Raw genomic sequence first — 16,142 nt, forward strand, 5'->3', positions numbered from 1 at the left:
AAGCAAATTCCTTACTCATTAGATAAGTCATTACCGGCATGCGAGGCATGCAGACCACAAGGTGTAAACCTGTTTCAAGACAGAATTCTCGTTAAAGATCAAGACTCAGTAAATTCTTAATTTTCCATTTTCATGTCTTCACTACATGCAAACTATCCAGGATGATTTTATTAATGAATTTGCCTTCATACTATTGTTGACAGGTAACACAGGAAAAGAGAAGGACTTCAAACTGAAATTCAAACTGAAGTAGGTGGTTCAATATAATTTGCATAATTTAGAGAGAGAAGAAATCTAAAAATTAAATTAAATCAATTTAATTTAAATCAAATAAATCTATCAAAAGAAAACAGTTTGTAGTCTTTATTGAAATTAAAACAGTTTATGCAGGAAAAGAGGACGATTCTGCATCTTCATCTTTCTTTCAAGCAGATGTTACAGTATTAGTTTTAGTAACTGTGTGTTTTAGTAAATTTGGGTATATGCACAGCACAATGCAGGGCAATAAAATGACACATTAAAATGAGCAGCTGTGCATACTGAAGAAAATCCTACAGCACAAAGAAGACGAACAAGCACAGCAATGAAGCAAACCAAAACTGCATTTGGTTACTCGCCCTGGAGTGCGTTTCAGAGCTTGGAGAAGATACCGATACATCCGATACTTCTGGGTTGATGGTGCTACGCACTTGTGAGTAGAGTCCTGGCCTTGGGGCTTGTTGATGATTGACGTCAATGAAATCCACAGAGAAATTACTGGGCAAACAGATTAGGCATGTTGTTGCATTTTAAAAATCAACACGCTTAGACGCCTACTAAGGGGCCGTCAAAACCTGCCGTACAGTACTTACAGAAGAAAATGTAGCATACGAGGAGTACGAAACCGGGATACATTAAGAAAGGGGTGCCCTCTTTGAAATCCATGCAGCAGAAGTATTAATGATAGCGAGGGCCATCACACAGATATTAAAACCGGAGCCTTCCTGACTTGCACGCTGTCGCCTTTCACAAGGGTAGCGGAGCAGCCTGGGACAGCCCGTCTCGGGTTTCAGCTGCGGGACTATCCCGGCAGCTCCTCCCTCCTGCATTCCGGAACTGCGCTCTGGGACTGTCCTGCTTCCACGCTGAAAACACAGGCGGTCTGACACCACCGCACAAACACACCGATAAACTGAGAAGGAAAAGTGGTAGCTTCACGATTATGTTCCACCTGTAACACAAAATTAATGACATTCACCCCCCTGCACGCACGCACACACACCATTAAATTGTTTTATCTTTCAGAGAAAGCACCAATCTGGTAGTTCGAAAAATGGCATCGATGGCTCGAATAATACTTCACAATTTAGTTTGGGTCGTTCTGTTCCGGAAAATAACATTTCAAACATAAAATTAATCTGATACGCGTCAAACAGATGATCAAATTATTAAATAAGCAAATCTAATATGGGTTGGACTCAAGATTTAAAAGTAAATTCGAAACACTGTTGTGTGATTTGCATTAATAATCAAAATCAAATCAAAGTTTATTTATCAAATGCAGAACAATACAGCGTATCTACTTGCTCAGTGGGGAGGAGGAGGTAAAAATCAGAAAATTAAAGTTAAAAAAGAAGGTAACATAATAATACATAATAGTAAAATAGAAATTGAATAAAATAAACTAAGACAATACTCAAAATGAATAGAGCTGCAATGTGTCCAGGGTGTATGCAATATATTATAAGTAGTGCAGTATGATGAATACAGTGAAATCTGTGTGTCCATGTAGCCATTACAGGTGATTTGCTAAAGGAGCTGCAGGTTGGCTATTTAGCAGTCTTATTGCCTGGAGGTAGAAGCTGTTCTGTAGTCTGTTGGACTTGGACCGAATGCTTTGGTACCGTTTACTGGACGGTAGGAGGGAAAACCCATACCAGGCAATATATATATATATTGAGAAGGCTCCACGGCCAAAACATTGTGTTTTCTTTCTTCTCTTTTCAGCATGGAATAAACCTATTATTTGTGTCTATATATATATTATGGTCATATTTTTGAATTAGTAAACAAAGCCCTCTGAAGTGTGCGTTAGTAGTCTTAGGTGAAAGGTTAACTTTCTGCAATACTAGCTCATATCTTAAAATATAGACCAGGGCTTTACAGTTCTTACCTTACAACAGAGACCAGAGCTTCAGAGTTCATATTGTAATGCAACGGGGGCTCATGCGGGCGCCCTTGCCGCATTAGGTCGGCCCCGCACCGTCGGGGGCTTGAACCCGGGACTCCCGCGTCACTCAGCAGGGACCCAGCCCGGTGAGCCAAAGAGAGATCTCTCTACAGCCCAGTAGCTATAGTCCTGCTATCACAGGGAAGGGCGGTGACCTCACCTGCTCTGGTACGCTGGCTCTTACACAGTGCCTGTCAGCCATAAGCGTTACACTCTCCCCCGCTTAAATCGCCATCCCCAGCGAAGGGCTATCCCATCCCACTCTGACACCAATGGAACACAATGGGGGCTCAGGTGGGCACCCTTGCCACATTAGGTCAGCCCCACACCATCAGGGGCTCAAACCCAGGACTCCTGCATCATTCAGCAGGGACCCAGCCCGGTGAGCCAAAGAGAGATCTCTTTACAGCCCAGTAGCTGTAGTCCTGCTATCACAGGGAAGGGCGGTGACATCACCTGCTCTGGTACGCCGGCTCTTACACAGTGCCTGTCGGCCGTAAGCGTTACAATATCTTACAATATAGACCAGGGCTTCATAGTTTATACCTTACAATATGGATAAGGGCTTCATAGTTCTTAGCTTACAATATAGACCAGGGCTTCATAGTTCAGATTAATCATATTATTAGTCCAGTTAAGGGTTCAATAATGTACAGTAGCTGACAACTCTGGAACAAGAGCTCACAGCTGCAGGTGTCACAAGGGCAGGAACAGCCCCTGAATGAGATTGCGTGTGACATTTTCTCTTTATAGATTAAAGGCAAACATGCAAAAAAACTTTTGGATCTGGAAGTGGAACAAACAAGACATGTAATCAAACAGTCAGGCACATAATTATAAAAAAGACCATAATGCACACTCAGGACAGGACGCCAGCCCCTCACAGGACAGACTCGGACACGCACACACTCGCACACCCTGGACAGGACGCCAGCCCCTCACAGGACAGACTCGGACACGCACACACTCCAACACCCTGGACAAGACGCCAGCCCCTCACAGGACAGACTCGGACACGCACACACTCGCACACCCTGGACAGGACGCCAGCCCCTCACAGGACAGACTCGGACACGCACACACTCGCACACCCTGGACAGGACGCCAGCCCCTCACAGGACAGACTCGGACACGCACACACTCGCACACCCTGGACAGGACGCCAGCCCCTCACAGGACACACTCGGACACGCACACACTCGCACACCCTGGACAGGACGCCAGCCCCTCACAGGACAGACTCGGACACGCACACACTCGCACACCCTGGACAGGACGCCAGCCCCTCACAGGACAGACTCGGACACGCACACACTCGCACACCCTGGACAGGACGCCAGCCCCTCACAGGACAGACTCGGACACGCACACACTCGCACACCCTGGACAGGACGCCAGCCCCTCACAGGACACACTCGGACACGCACACACTCGCACACCCTGGACAGGACGCCAGCCCCTCACAGGACAGACTCGGACACGCACACACTCGCACACCCTGGACAGGACGCCAGCCCCTCACAGGACAGACTCGGACACGCACACACTCGCACACCCTGGACAGGACGCCAGCCCCTCACAGGACAAACTCGGACACGCACACACTCCCACACCCTGGACAGGACGCCAGCAACTCACAGGACAGACTCGGACACGCACACACTCGCACACCCTGGACAGGACGCCAGCCCCTCACAGGACAGACTCGGACACGCACACACTCCCACACCCTGGACAGGACGCCAGCCCCTCACAGGACAGACTCGGACACGCACACACTTGCACGCTCAAGCCAGGGCCAGGTTTCCCGAAAGACAATTAACCTGCCAGTATGTCTCTGGGAGGAAACCAGAGCACCTGGAGGAAACCTATGTAAAGACAGGAAGAACATACAAACTCCATGAGGACAGGAATTAACCCAGGGCCTCCGGAGCTGTGAGGCAGAATGCTAACCACTGTGTCACCATGCCACCCTATAAATAGTGTAATATACTATAAATTATAAGATGCTTATAAGTGAGTACTAATTACCTGGTTATTGTGGTCAAAATTAAGCAACATTCTAGAGATGTTTGGAAAAGCCTAACCATAGATAGATACTTTATTGTCCACTGCTGTGGACATTTTTCTTTGGCTTCTCCCACAGCAGTACAGTACAAGTACAAGAACACCCAAGCAAAACATAAGAGTCACATAAAATCACTTGCAATCACAACAACAGTGTGTGATACATAAATAAATGGATAAATAAATAGGTATAAGGGGGAATATATTTACATACCTTCATTGAGTAGTTTTATTGCACTTCTAATAAATGTTTCAGTTCTCTTCAGTTTCTAGACACATAATCTATCAATGTTTTTCTTCATGAAGTCCAATGTTCTCTGAAACACATATCATACAAAATGTCCTGCGCTTCAGTTCTATTGACTGTTTTACTTGGATGAGAAATTGTTTTCCCTTTCTTCATTTAGGCAAATGTTGCCTTAATGCTCCGTTCGCGTTAATAGCCGTGAATTTAGTGATGCAGAACTACTGTATAAAAACGTCATGTGTTTTTGCAATAAAACAACCAAGGATAATCAAACAGATTACCCATCTTGGTGTGCAATCTTCAAAAGAGCTACAGTATTTTTAAGACAGAGATACACAATGGAAGTGAGCAGAGCACGACTGCCTTTTCATTTTCCTTCTGAATAATGCTTCAGCTATCTGCCATGGTATTTATTAACTTCTGTTTTTATTTAAACTTTCAAAATATTTTAGTACACCGCATGGAAAAGTCGAAGGAGCCCATCTCAGCTGCAGTGAGTGTGACTAGTGTTTGAAGGCGCTCAGAAACCTAATCTGCCCATCAGCCGTGAAAGGCTGGATAATTATCTGGCACTCACCAGGAGAACAATGCCAGGCTGGGAGCACACTTGAGACGCTGCAGGAATGCCCTCTCTGGGGGGCTGCGCGGTGGCGGGGGGGGGGCAGAGGGGTGGCACCGGTGACGATGGCTGAGGGGCTTATCAGCGGGCTGTTGGGAAAATAATAGCCCCGAGGCAGGCTGCGGCAAACAGGAAGGGTGTGGACAGGATCTGAGTGCAGCTGCTGTGCTGAGCGGTGTCTGTTCCCACAGTCTTTGATCTGTGGGCATGCAGTGCTCTGTGCCATGAGATAAACACCCTGGGAGAGCGGGCTTGTTTGTGTTACACATAACTCCTTAATGAGATGTGCCCAGGCCAGCCGCCGGGAGCCTGTGAGAAAGCCAGAGGAGGGGGAGAGAGCGAAAGGCGGCGCACGAGCAGACGGAAACGTGCAGGGACACCGTTGGCCCTCCGCTAATTGATTACTGACAGAGGCGGCATTGATTAGGCCGCGCGGACTTGTTTGGGCTGCGTCACCGCCGCGCCGCAGGATGCTCCCCCGGTCCCCGCTGGCTGCCGCTGCCCCTTCTGGACAAGTCTGGGGGGACAATCCTGCAATCGGTTCATTTCCAGGTTCGCTCCTAGAATGTGAAATGGGTGACATGTCTATACATTTAAATGATCGCCATGTAGTCTTTCTCCATCTTTGCCGAATCTTTTTCACGTTATTAAACAGATCAAACACAAAAGGCTCTACACCGACATGATTTGTAAAATGTAAAAGCTTTTGAGCACCTAGCAGTAGCAAGTGCAGACACTATAACTGCAATGAATATGTACAAAACAAGAACTATGCAGGGTATACACAATCTTCAGATTGGTCCTGTAGCCAGAAATCAGTTCCTGGTGTCCACATTGGGGCCTCTTCGGAGTATTGATATTTAACTTGCAGCACATCTGTTTAAAAGTTTGCTGAAAGCTGACCAATGCTTCGAATCTCTGTTACCGTTTCTTGTCTACAACCAGCTTTCTTGTGTCAATAGTGCACTGATGCATTTGTTAGGGTCTATGGTGTACAGATATTTCAGCATATCACATGATGAGCTGTTAAAAGGAATGACAGAGCTTCAAATAAACAAATTACCAGACTTGAATATAGTTACCCATTTTGGTCAAAATGTGAGAGAACTTTCTTTACCACTTACTGGAGTATTTCAAATAGGTCTTAGGTCAGGGAGTGTGTTGGAATCACAAATATCATTTTCTGCCATAAAAAGGAGAAAAACCAGTCCGAGGGAATTGGATTTACCTCGGTTACATCTGATGTTATGGAAAATGTATAAGAACCAAATCAGAAGAGCATCTGACTGAATGCTGTGTTCTAACAATTAGTGTTGATTTAGAATAATTATAAAAAACTTTATTTTATATAGTGTCTTTAGAAGTGGCTTCGCAAAGTGCTTTACAGAATGCCAACAACAACAAAAAAATACACAAGATATGCACAATGAAAATACAAAATGAGAGGAGACAGTAGATGGGGGTACTGAATACCCCTTTGGTAGGAGCAAAGGGGTAAATAACAGAACCAGTTCATGTAGGTATCTGCATCAGCATGCATAGGCTGCAAAGGAACAAGTACAGGTTTATTCCATGCTGAAAAGAGAAGAAAAGAAACACAACATTTCAGCTGTGGAGCCTTCTTCATGTGTCACATATATCAGTTTAGTAACCAGAACCAGTTAAATAAAGACCCTTCTAAAGAAGAAGGTTTTGAGTCTGGATTTAAAGGAGTTTAGAGAAGGTGACTCTCTGATATCCTTGGGCAGAGAGTTCCAGAGCTTGGGGGCATAACAAGAGAAGGCCCTGTCACCCATACAATGTAGATGGGCTTGGGGGACAGTTAGGAGACCAGAATTAGAAGAGCGAAGGTTTCGAGGTGGGGAATAGGATGATAGAAGCTCAGACAAGTACGAAGGTGCCAAGCCATGCAGAGCCTTATAGGTGAGCATGAGGATTTTGAAGTCGACACGAAACTTCACAGGAAGCCAGTGAGAGGACTCCAGGATAGAAGTAAGGTGATCACTTACACCAGACCTGGTAAGGATTCTGGCAGCTGAATTTTGGACATACTGGAATTTGTTCAATGTGGATTTAGAAACCCCCAACGAACATTACAGTAGTCAGTTTGGGAGAAGACAAATGTGTTTGATGAGGTTTTCAGCAACAGTTAGTGATAACATGGGACATAGTCTGGTGAGATTTCTGAGGTGAAAGCATTATGTTTTGACAATATGTGGGTTGAATGTCAAGCCTGAGTCAAATATCACCCCCATGAAAAGGTTGTTTGCAATGAGGTGGTTATTTAACTGAATTGAAACAGCACATTCTAGAAGAAATAGTTCATTTACATAGACATAGACATTTAGAAGACATAGTTCAGGCATTACTAGCCTACTAGATATCTTGCATATAACTATTGTAATAGGAAATAACTGGACTATCAGAAAGCTTTTGATAAAGTACAACAAAAGATTAATCTTCAATCTTAAGGCTATAGGAATTCCATGTAATGTGTGATTTGCAAAAATAATTGGTTAAAAGATTTGTAAACTGAGAGTATTTGTGCAGGTTTTTACCACACACTGGTCTTTAGTGGGGTACCACAAGGATCAATTTTAGGACATGGACTCTTCCCAGTGTACATCAGAGATCTAGAATCTGGTATTGTCAGCAAGCTGTCAAGTTCATGAATGATACAAGAATATATGTAGCCATAAATAATGTAATAGGAGTAAAGCAGAACTTTGCACACATCTGAGCAATGAAATATAACTTGAATAAGTAATATTATAAATGATATGTATGAGATAGAAGCTACAACATTAGAAGGTTCTTATGATGCACAGTACCTGGTAAGAGTATTCAGATCCTTGCAGTTTTCCCTTTCTTTTGCTTTTATGACTTTCAGTTATAGCATTTGTGGAAGCAATTAATATTTGTTATATCCACAACCTACTACACACATTCAAAGCAAAAAACAAAAAGAAAAATCTAAATAGATAATTTACTCTGTAAAGAAAACTGTTGAGGGGTGTCACTGTGAGGCCAGTGATAACTTTGAAAGAGCTACAGAGTTCAGTTGTTGAGATGGGAGAAAATGTGCTTCAGTCGACAATATCTAGGTCAGTCCACAAGTTCAGCATAAAGCATGCAACAATGATACTGAAAAAATGGAGTATAATGAGTAGCAAGTTTGAATTTCAGCCATTTTTGACCAAATTTTGAATTTCTGCCATTCCTTTTCACCTGCCATTTTCACCTTCCTTCTATGTTTAGAATAATTGCTGCATGATCCACTTTGGAATTTATTGATGTAACACCAAATTCATGGTTGCATCAATGCTAGAAAGCCATTCAAGTCCAGAGACAGCAAAGCAGGCAAAACCACTGACAAAAGTTTGGGATGGGGTTTTGCTGTTGGAAGGCAATGTCTGGCTTTTAAAACCTTTCTCATTTCTCCTTGACTGGTCTGTCTGGAGAACAATCTTCCACTTGTCTTGTTGATCATCCAGGTGCTTTGTGATGAACTTGGGCAACAATGTTCTTTATTAAGAGACCAATTTTTTCTGCCGGGCTTTTCTCCCATTAAAACTATTCCTGTTCAGTCTTTTCCTGATGGTTTCCATTGACAGAGACAGTGCAGTGAGAAATGCCTGCGGATCCTTAGATGTTGGGGGTTCTTTGTGACTTCCTGGATGATTTTTTTGGGTTGCGCTTGAGGAAATCTTAACAGAACGACTGGTCCTGGGTTGAGTCACTGCGGTCTTGAATATTTTCCATTTGTAGACTTTGAATCTGTCTTACAGTGGATGGATGGGAGTCCATTTGTTCAGAATGTTTTGCAGTTTTGTAACCTTCTCCAGACTGATGAGCAGCTACCACTCTTTTTCTGGGGGACTTTGAAATCTCATGGCATGATGCATTTTCACTAACCTGTATGGTAAAGACCAAACCCACAATGTTTCTGACTGTTATACCAGAAAGGACTGCCCAAACGCCTTGTTCACTTGTTATCCAATTATTTACACTCCTGATTCTAATTATAATTCTTAACTTAATTAAACATTGTTTGTGCTAAGTAACCTGGGGGTTCACTTATTATTTCACACATAATCATTCTTAAATACTCATTTTTGGTTTTTGAGAAAAGACCAGTTCAACTTGAATAAATCTATCTTGGTAAGAAGTTGTAAATCTGATAATTATATTGGGGTTCACAAGCTTTTACGTGGCACTGTGTATAATATGGTATATTTAGATTTCTGAAAGGCTTTATATGTACTGTAGTTCCTCACAAAATTTCTCAAATCCTGCCTCAAACACCTTCCTAAAATTGCAGACAGTAAGCATTCAGGTAATGCATCTGTGTGAATGGAAACTGGTTAATGGATAGAAAACAGAGTACAGATAAGGAGATAATGTACCAATTCCAGTGATATGCTATATGTACCACAGGGATCTGTATTAATACAGTACTACTGCTCCTCACAATTAATATCATCTACATACTGTATATATTCTGGTATGATTAAAAGAAAGAAAAAGAATTAGTGAAGTTTTAAGATTATGCTGAAATAGGAGGATTAGCAAACATCGTACAAACAGCAAATGATATTAAGAAAATATTTTGAAAGAATGCAAGACACTTGACAGCTGACCTGTAATATAGACAAGTGCAGGTAGCAAGAACAAATTACAGTATAGCTACAGAATGGAAAACTAAGCTTATGAAGTAGACTGGTGTTTATGGAATGTGGGCAGCAATATAAAAGACAAACACAACTTTAGAATAAGGGTTCACAGAAAACAGGAATCTCACGTTTAAAATGTCTAATTGTATAATGTATAATTTCTGTAACCACACAAATAAAAAGATATTACTGTTCCAGAGGCAGTAGAAAGAAGAATAAAAACAGTCCTGTTCTGAAAGAACTCTAGTGATTTCTTCATAAACAGTACAAAAGTGCAAATGACAATAATTTAAATTATGTTTAGGAGCTCTCAAGACAGATTATAGGAGACAAATCTTTACACAGAGGACCCTGGGAGTATGAGCCAGCTCCTTAGCAATGTGGTTGACGTTGACATTGTGGGATCCTTAAGAAAACAGATTAGATCTTTAAACTACTAAAAAGCAAACAACTAGATGGACATAAAGGTCTCCTACATTTCTTAATCTATCGTCTTGACATGGTATTGCATTGCACTGAAATTGTGATTAGCACAGATTTGCTGTATGAGGCCGGCCCACAACCCCGGTTGGATGATATACTGTATTCTGGAGCTCTTACGTGGAGGTAATCCTTCTATTGTTTTTTTTTTCCAGTATTGCTTGTTGATAAACTCTTTTTTAAAGTATTTTTTTTCTCAGATAGCGCTGCACTAGGTCTGTCTGTTTTTCTGACCCTGTGGTGTTTTGTCCTGATAAGTCTGAGACTAAGGCTGACCTTCCCAGGCAGCCAGACATGATGTAAAACATTATGCTCACCTTGGGACTAGAACTGAGAAAGAATGTCATGTCAAATAAACAGGGATAGACAGCCTTTTGAAAGCTAAAAGAAAGTCTAAGAGCCATGCTTTTTTGTACTCCCAGGAGACTTTGAGCTGGTTACAGGAATCCAAAGGGTGTGTGAGTTTCAGAAAGACATACTGTACACTGTACAATTAAAGTCCCGCAAAACTGGGCCTGTGTTGGGTCCTTATTTTATAACTCAAAATTTCCATGGCTTTTGTTTCCCAAAATGATGATAATTTTGATGTTTTACGTAAGGGTTTGTGTGTGGTTTCCCATTTTTCCTTCTCACTGTGAAGCTTCTATAACTTATCCTGCCACCGCTGGCAGAAGACACTCCAGTACCTCCTGAACACTGCTCACAGGACAGTCCAGTATCGCCTGAACACTGCTCACAGGACAGTCCAGTATCCCCTGAACACTGCTCACAGGAAAGTCCAGTGTCCCCTGAACACTGCTCACAGGACAGTCCAGTACCCCCTGGACACAGCCCAGAGGACAGTCGAGGCTAAGGATCTGAGCCTGTAGCCATTGTAGCCGTTGTAGCCCTTGAGCAAGGCCCTTAACCCCAACTGCTCCAGGGGCACCGTATACATGGCTGACCCTGCGCTCTGACCCCCAGCTTCTCTCTCTGTCTGTGTGTCTCATGGAGAGCAAGCTGGGGTCTGCAAAAAGACAAATTCCTCATACAAGAAATTGTATATGGCAAATAAAGTGATTTTATCTTACCCCTGAACACTGCTCAGAGGACAGTCCAGTACCCCCTGAACACTGCTCACAGGACAATGCAGTACCCCCTGAAATGTGCTCAGAGAAAAGTCCATACAGCCTAAACAGTGCTCAGAAGACATACCACAACTCCCTGAATAATGCAAATCATGCTGAACAGTGACAAATATGGCAATAGTTATTCTTCTCTAGTTTCAGCTAAAGGATATGATCACTAATAATTTCATTTTAAATTTTAAATTTAAATTTAATTTTTAATTTCATTTGAAAAATGAAATGGAATTTGTTTTCAACTGGTAAGTGAAAGACATTCATATTTCCTTGACTTAATTCTGCTCTGATTCTATGCTTGTTCTCCTCCAGTAGCCAGACATACCCAATAGTGGAATTTCTTACTCCTGATGAGCTGTCCTTTAATATGCTGAGGATAGGTAGTCATTTCCCCTGCTGACAGATACCATTCCAGGAGGTTCCATGGTTGAAGTCTGTAAGTATAGGCAAGGGCTTCCCAAACGTTTTCCATGGCTAAATGGGCACAAGAAACTGCAGGCTGAGGTGGGGTCTAGATAAGAAGTATTTGGAGATGAGCACAAGCATTGTCATTTTGGAAAACTATGCCATGACCAAGAAGATTAGCAATAGCTAGTTCAAGTGTTCAATTATGTCAGTCCAATTGTCACTGATATCCTGATAGTATATATCAGTGACATTGTCTGGGCATGTGGGCATATTGTCTTTTGGTCATAGTAACTCCTCAGACACCTGTAACGAAAGCGTTCTTTCAGGAATCTATGCAGACGACACAATCCGGGGAAGAGTGAGAAAAACAAAGGGAAAAAAGGCATGCAGGGATCAGGAATGAAAACAAGGGGCGTGTCCATGGTGCACTGGTGTTCTGGGAGGTGAGTCCAAGGCAAACAGTCCAAAGAGTGTCCACAGGGAAATCCTTGACGAGGCAAATGTCCAGAGCCGGGAGGTCCATCCAAGACGAAGACAAACGGAGTTAAAAACTGGAGCGGGATCCGGCGGAGGGTCGGGGGGAAAAAGGGGGAACGGGACCAGGCGCTCCAGGTCACGGACTCGGCTGGTACTGGAAAGCAGTGCAGAGCATGGAACAGAGTGAGCGTCTGGTTTAAGTAGGGAGGCGGGAACTGGGAGCAGGTGCACAAAATCAACTCAAATGTGAAAGTGCCAGAGTGCCCTTAAGGGGGAGGGACTACAATCGTGACAACACCAAAATATTCAGAACGATCATGTGAAAATGGGAGCTGGTAACAGTGTAGCCAGTATAAAAGTCAATGATAAACACCACACTATTACTTTGACAGTGTACAGTAGGTGTTGTCTATATCAGCCTGTTCTTTCCTGTAAAAGATAAGTGTTGATGGGGAAAAAAACACTGTGGAGTCCTGTGCATGACCTGTGCATGTAATTTCTCAATATGTGAGTGGAGACTTGGACTCATCATCTGAGATGTTCTTGGCATTCAGGAACCTTTCTCTTAGAGCTCCAGACAATTATGGCAATAGATTGTAGCACAGTCATGCCCACATGGAGCCCACTTGGACAAACTGCAGTCTAGTCTACAGCTTGCCATTTGTCTTCCAATAGATGTTGAATGACTGCTGCAAAAAAGTATCAAAATGCATAATCTTTTTATGATGTCAATATGTTGTCTACGTTCTTTTTGTAAACTAAACATTACACAATATGTGCATGCATTCATGGAGCCAATTTTCCCTTGTACAAGTTGCATTTCACTCTTTATTTTCAGATACGGTGTCTTGCAAAAGTTTTCAGAGCCTTGCACAGTCTTCTTACTTTGTTGCTTGAAAAGCTTGTAGTCATGACACTTTGAAGTAGCAATTAATATGTGTTATATATAGAACACATTCTAAACAAAAACCAAAATCAGTAAATAGACAATCTATGTGATAAAAAAATGAAAAAGTTATGATTATATGAGTATTCATACACTTTTGCTTTGGCATTCTTAATTAAATTGGGCGCACAAAACTACCTTAATGAGACATACAAATTAGTTACGTTGCTCCTGTCTGTGCACAATAATAGTAATTCACATGATTTCAGAATAAATGTTCCTATCTTTTTAAGTTCCCTCAGTCAGGTAATGAACTTCGAGCACATTTTCAACCACGGAGACCTAGGAGTTTTCTATACAACATAAGCTTATGTTGTATAAAGACACCAATCAGGAGAAGGTTGTAAAAACTTTTCAAAGTCCTGTAACATCATTTTGAGCACGGTGAAGTGGATAATTTAGAAGTGGAAGGCACTCAGACACTGTCTTGATCAGGCTGTCTGTCCAAACGGAGCAGCCAGGCAGAAAGGAAACTGGTGAGGGATGTAACTACTGTGAGGTCAACAGTGACTTCGAGAAAGTTCCAGAGCTAAGTGGCTGAGCTGGGAGAAAAGATCCATGGATCAGCAATGAACTCTAGTCACTACACAAACCTGTCCTTTATGGGAGAGTGGAATAATCAACAGAAATCCAGCACGGTTTACAAAAACTGATTTAAGTGATACTGCAAACATGTGGCAAGATAAAATTGGAACTTTTTGGTCTAACTGCAAAGTGTTACATCTGACGCACTCCTAACACTGTGAATCCCTCAGTCAGATCCAGTCACATTGTTGAGCTGGAGACAGCAGTATCTTCGAGTTCTGCTTCTCATTAGCAGGGAGTTGAAAGCTCATCATGACTGAGGAGAACATAGATGGAGCAAAGTACTGGCAGACCTTAGAAGAAAACCTGCTTCAGGCGTGACCTAAAACTGGGACAGACATTTCATCAGGATAATGACCCAAAAACCAAAACTACACTAATGTGGTTTAAGAATAAAAAAGTGAACTTCCCTGAGTGGCTCAGTTAAAGTCATGGCTGGAATCCTATAGATACTCTGTGGAAAGATTTGAAAACTGCTGCCCATAAATTAACCCAAGCAAACTAGGGATTAAAGCTACAGTACCTGCTTCCACAAGATGTTAAGTTCATGGACTGGGATGCTTAAGCAACCAACATACTTCAGTTTCAATTGGTCTTTTTTATTTTTTTTTATATTTATTGTAACTTACTTTGCCAGAAGAAGTTTTCACTCTGAGCTTTTGCCAAAGGAAGGGTTTGAATAGTTTTGGAAGGCACTGTACAATGAGTGCATAGACAGCAAGAAGTGTGTCTTGGCATCAAGAAAAGACAATGTCTTTGGTTCCCTGGCGTTCACATGGTACACTACGCAAATGCGCTTGTGTGAAACGAATTGGGAAACTCAGAAACCATCATTATAAAAACAAAACTGGCAAAGCTACAAATACAGACCACTTTGTGTGAGCACTGTATTTTAGATTAATACGGATTGTAAAACCTAAGAATATAAATGTGTAAAATTTAAGAAACTGCTAGATTTTGAGGAATGAAAATAGGAAATTCTGTTCCGTGACAATTTTTTAAATGAATGCTAAGACGGTTGAGAAAATATTAACTTCATCCTTGTTATAGTACAGTATTACGACTTTATATGTAAGCCAATGCATGCTCACAAAAATAAAAAAATACAGAACTTAATAATCATGCAATAGGAAAAACACATTCATATGAGACTTACCTCTTTCCAGTGTGCTAATCCGAGAGGGGAAGTGGTTCTGGGGTAATCAGTTGCTGTGGACAGTCCTTCATCAGTCATCCTGAAGCTCTGGCACCTTTACTTCTACCTCTCCCAGGCGGAAAGGATTGAGAATATCTGCCATTCCATTGCTGAAATATGAGACAGCACTGCTTGAAGGGAAAGTCCTTTAATAGAGACGGCAATGATGGAGAGAGAGCACCACAGCAAAGCCCAGAATCCTTGACAGCGGCACACTTACCTCCGGGCAGAAAGGTCAAACATTCACACTGTGATTTCAGATAACCTGATTCTGCCCTGTCTCTCAGCAGCTGAGCAGGCTGCTCAGAGGCTCTGATTTTCCTGCGGTTGGTGCGTCTGTGATGAGCTGTGAAACAAGCTCTAGTCTGTTTCTCTGAGGTTAATGATCCTGTGTCTGTTGCTGAGGGGCAGGGGTATTAACCCCTGTGCTCTGTGAATTTGACTCCTTCAAGATGTTTCACACCCCTCCAGGAAATAAAAAAAACAGTCGAGACACATTCAGCTGTGCTATAAGCACAATCAGTTTCAGTGCTGGCCTGCCTTGGGTTTTATAACATTTTGCTCTGCATTATATGTTGCTATTTGCTTCAACTGAACCAATCAGAAAAGTGACAGAATAGGTAGAGATGTTACTTTCAAAATCATCCTTAAAATGCAATTGAAGAAATATCTCAAATACTACATTTTAGAAGCATTTACATCAGCTGCAGTTACACCACATGCAAGAGCAAAGGCAAGCTAAAGAATTTATAAAAAAACTGACATCTCTGCCTTAATAAATTATTTATTATGAATTTTACCTGAGTGAAAAGCGAAAACAATGCAGTGTACTAAACTATTTGCCACTTGTTATTATACAAAAAACAGCTGAAGACACATTCAAACCCTTCACTTTGTTAATTTAATTCTTTATAATGACAGCTTGAGTCATAAACCAAACAAACAGAAACCAAAAAGCAGAAACAATGCAACTGAAAGCTGGTATTGGTAAAGAAAATGCAAGTGTATGTTTAGTATTTGTTGTGTAAACAAAGACATGAAATGTTGGAAGATTATCAGTATTCAATATCACTAAAATGAATCTGTCCCAAAATTACAATATTTTAGTAGACAAT

The 16,142-nt window shown here is 42.0% G+C and overlaps 1 long non-coding RNA gene across 1 annotated transcript; it reads right to left on the bottom strand.

Annotated features, from left to right (window-relative positions):
• Positions 1-9,770: 9,770 nt before the first annotated feature.
• On the bottom strand, positions 9,771-15,524 carry LOC148675594 (uncharacterized). The gene is made up of 3 exons (XR_015935544.1): positions 15,248-15,524; positions 14,989-15,137; positions 9,771-12,455 (listed from the first exon to the last, which is right to left on the bottom strand). It is a non-coding gene; the product is annotated as an uncharacterized LOC148675594 (long non-coding RNA).
• Between the last annotated feature and the right edge of the window lie 618 nt (positions 15,525-16,142).

The sequence above is a fragment of the Lepisosteus platostomus genome, chromosome 3, assembly GCF_059453375.1.
Source record: "Lepisosteus platostomus isolate fLepPlt1 chromosome 3, fLepPlt1.hap1, whole genome shotgun sequence".
Classification (NCBI taxonomy): Eukaryota; Metazoa; Chordata; class Actinopteri; order Semionotiformes; family Lepisosteidae; genus Lepisosteus; species Lepisosteus platostomus.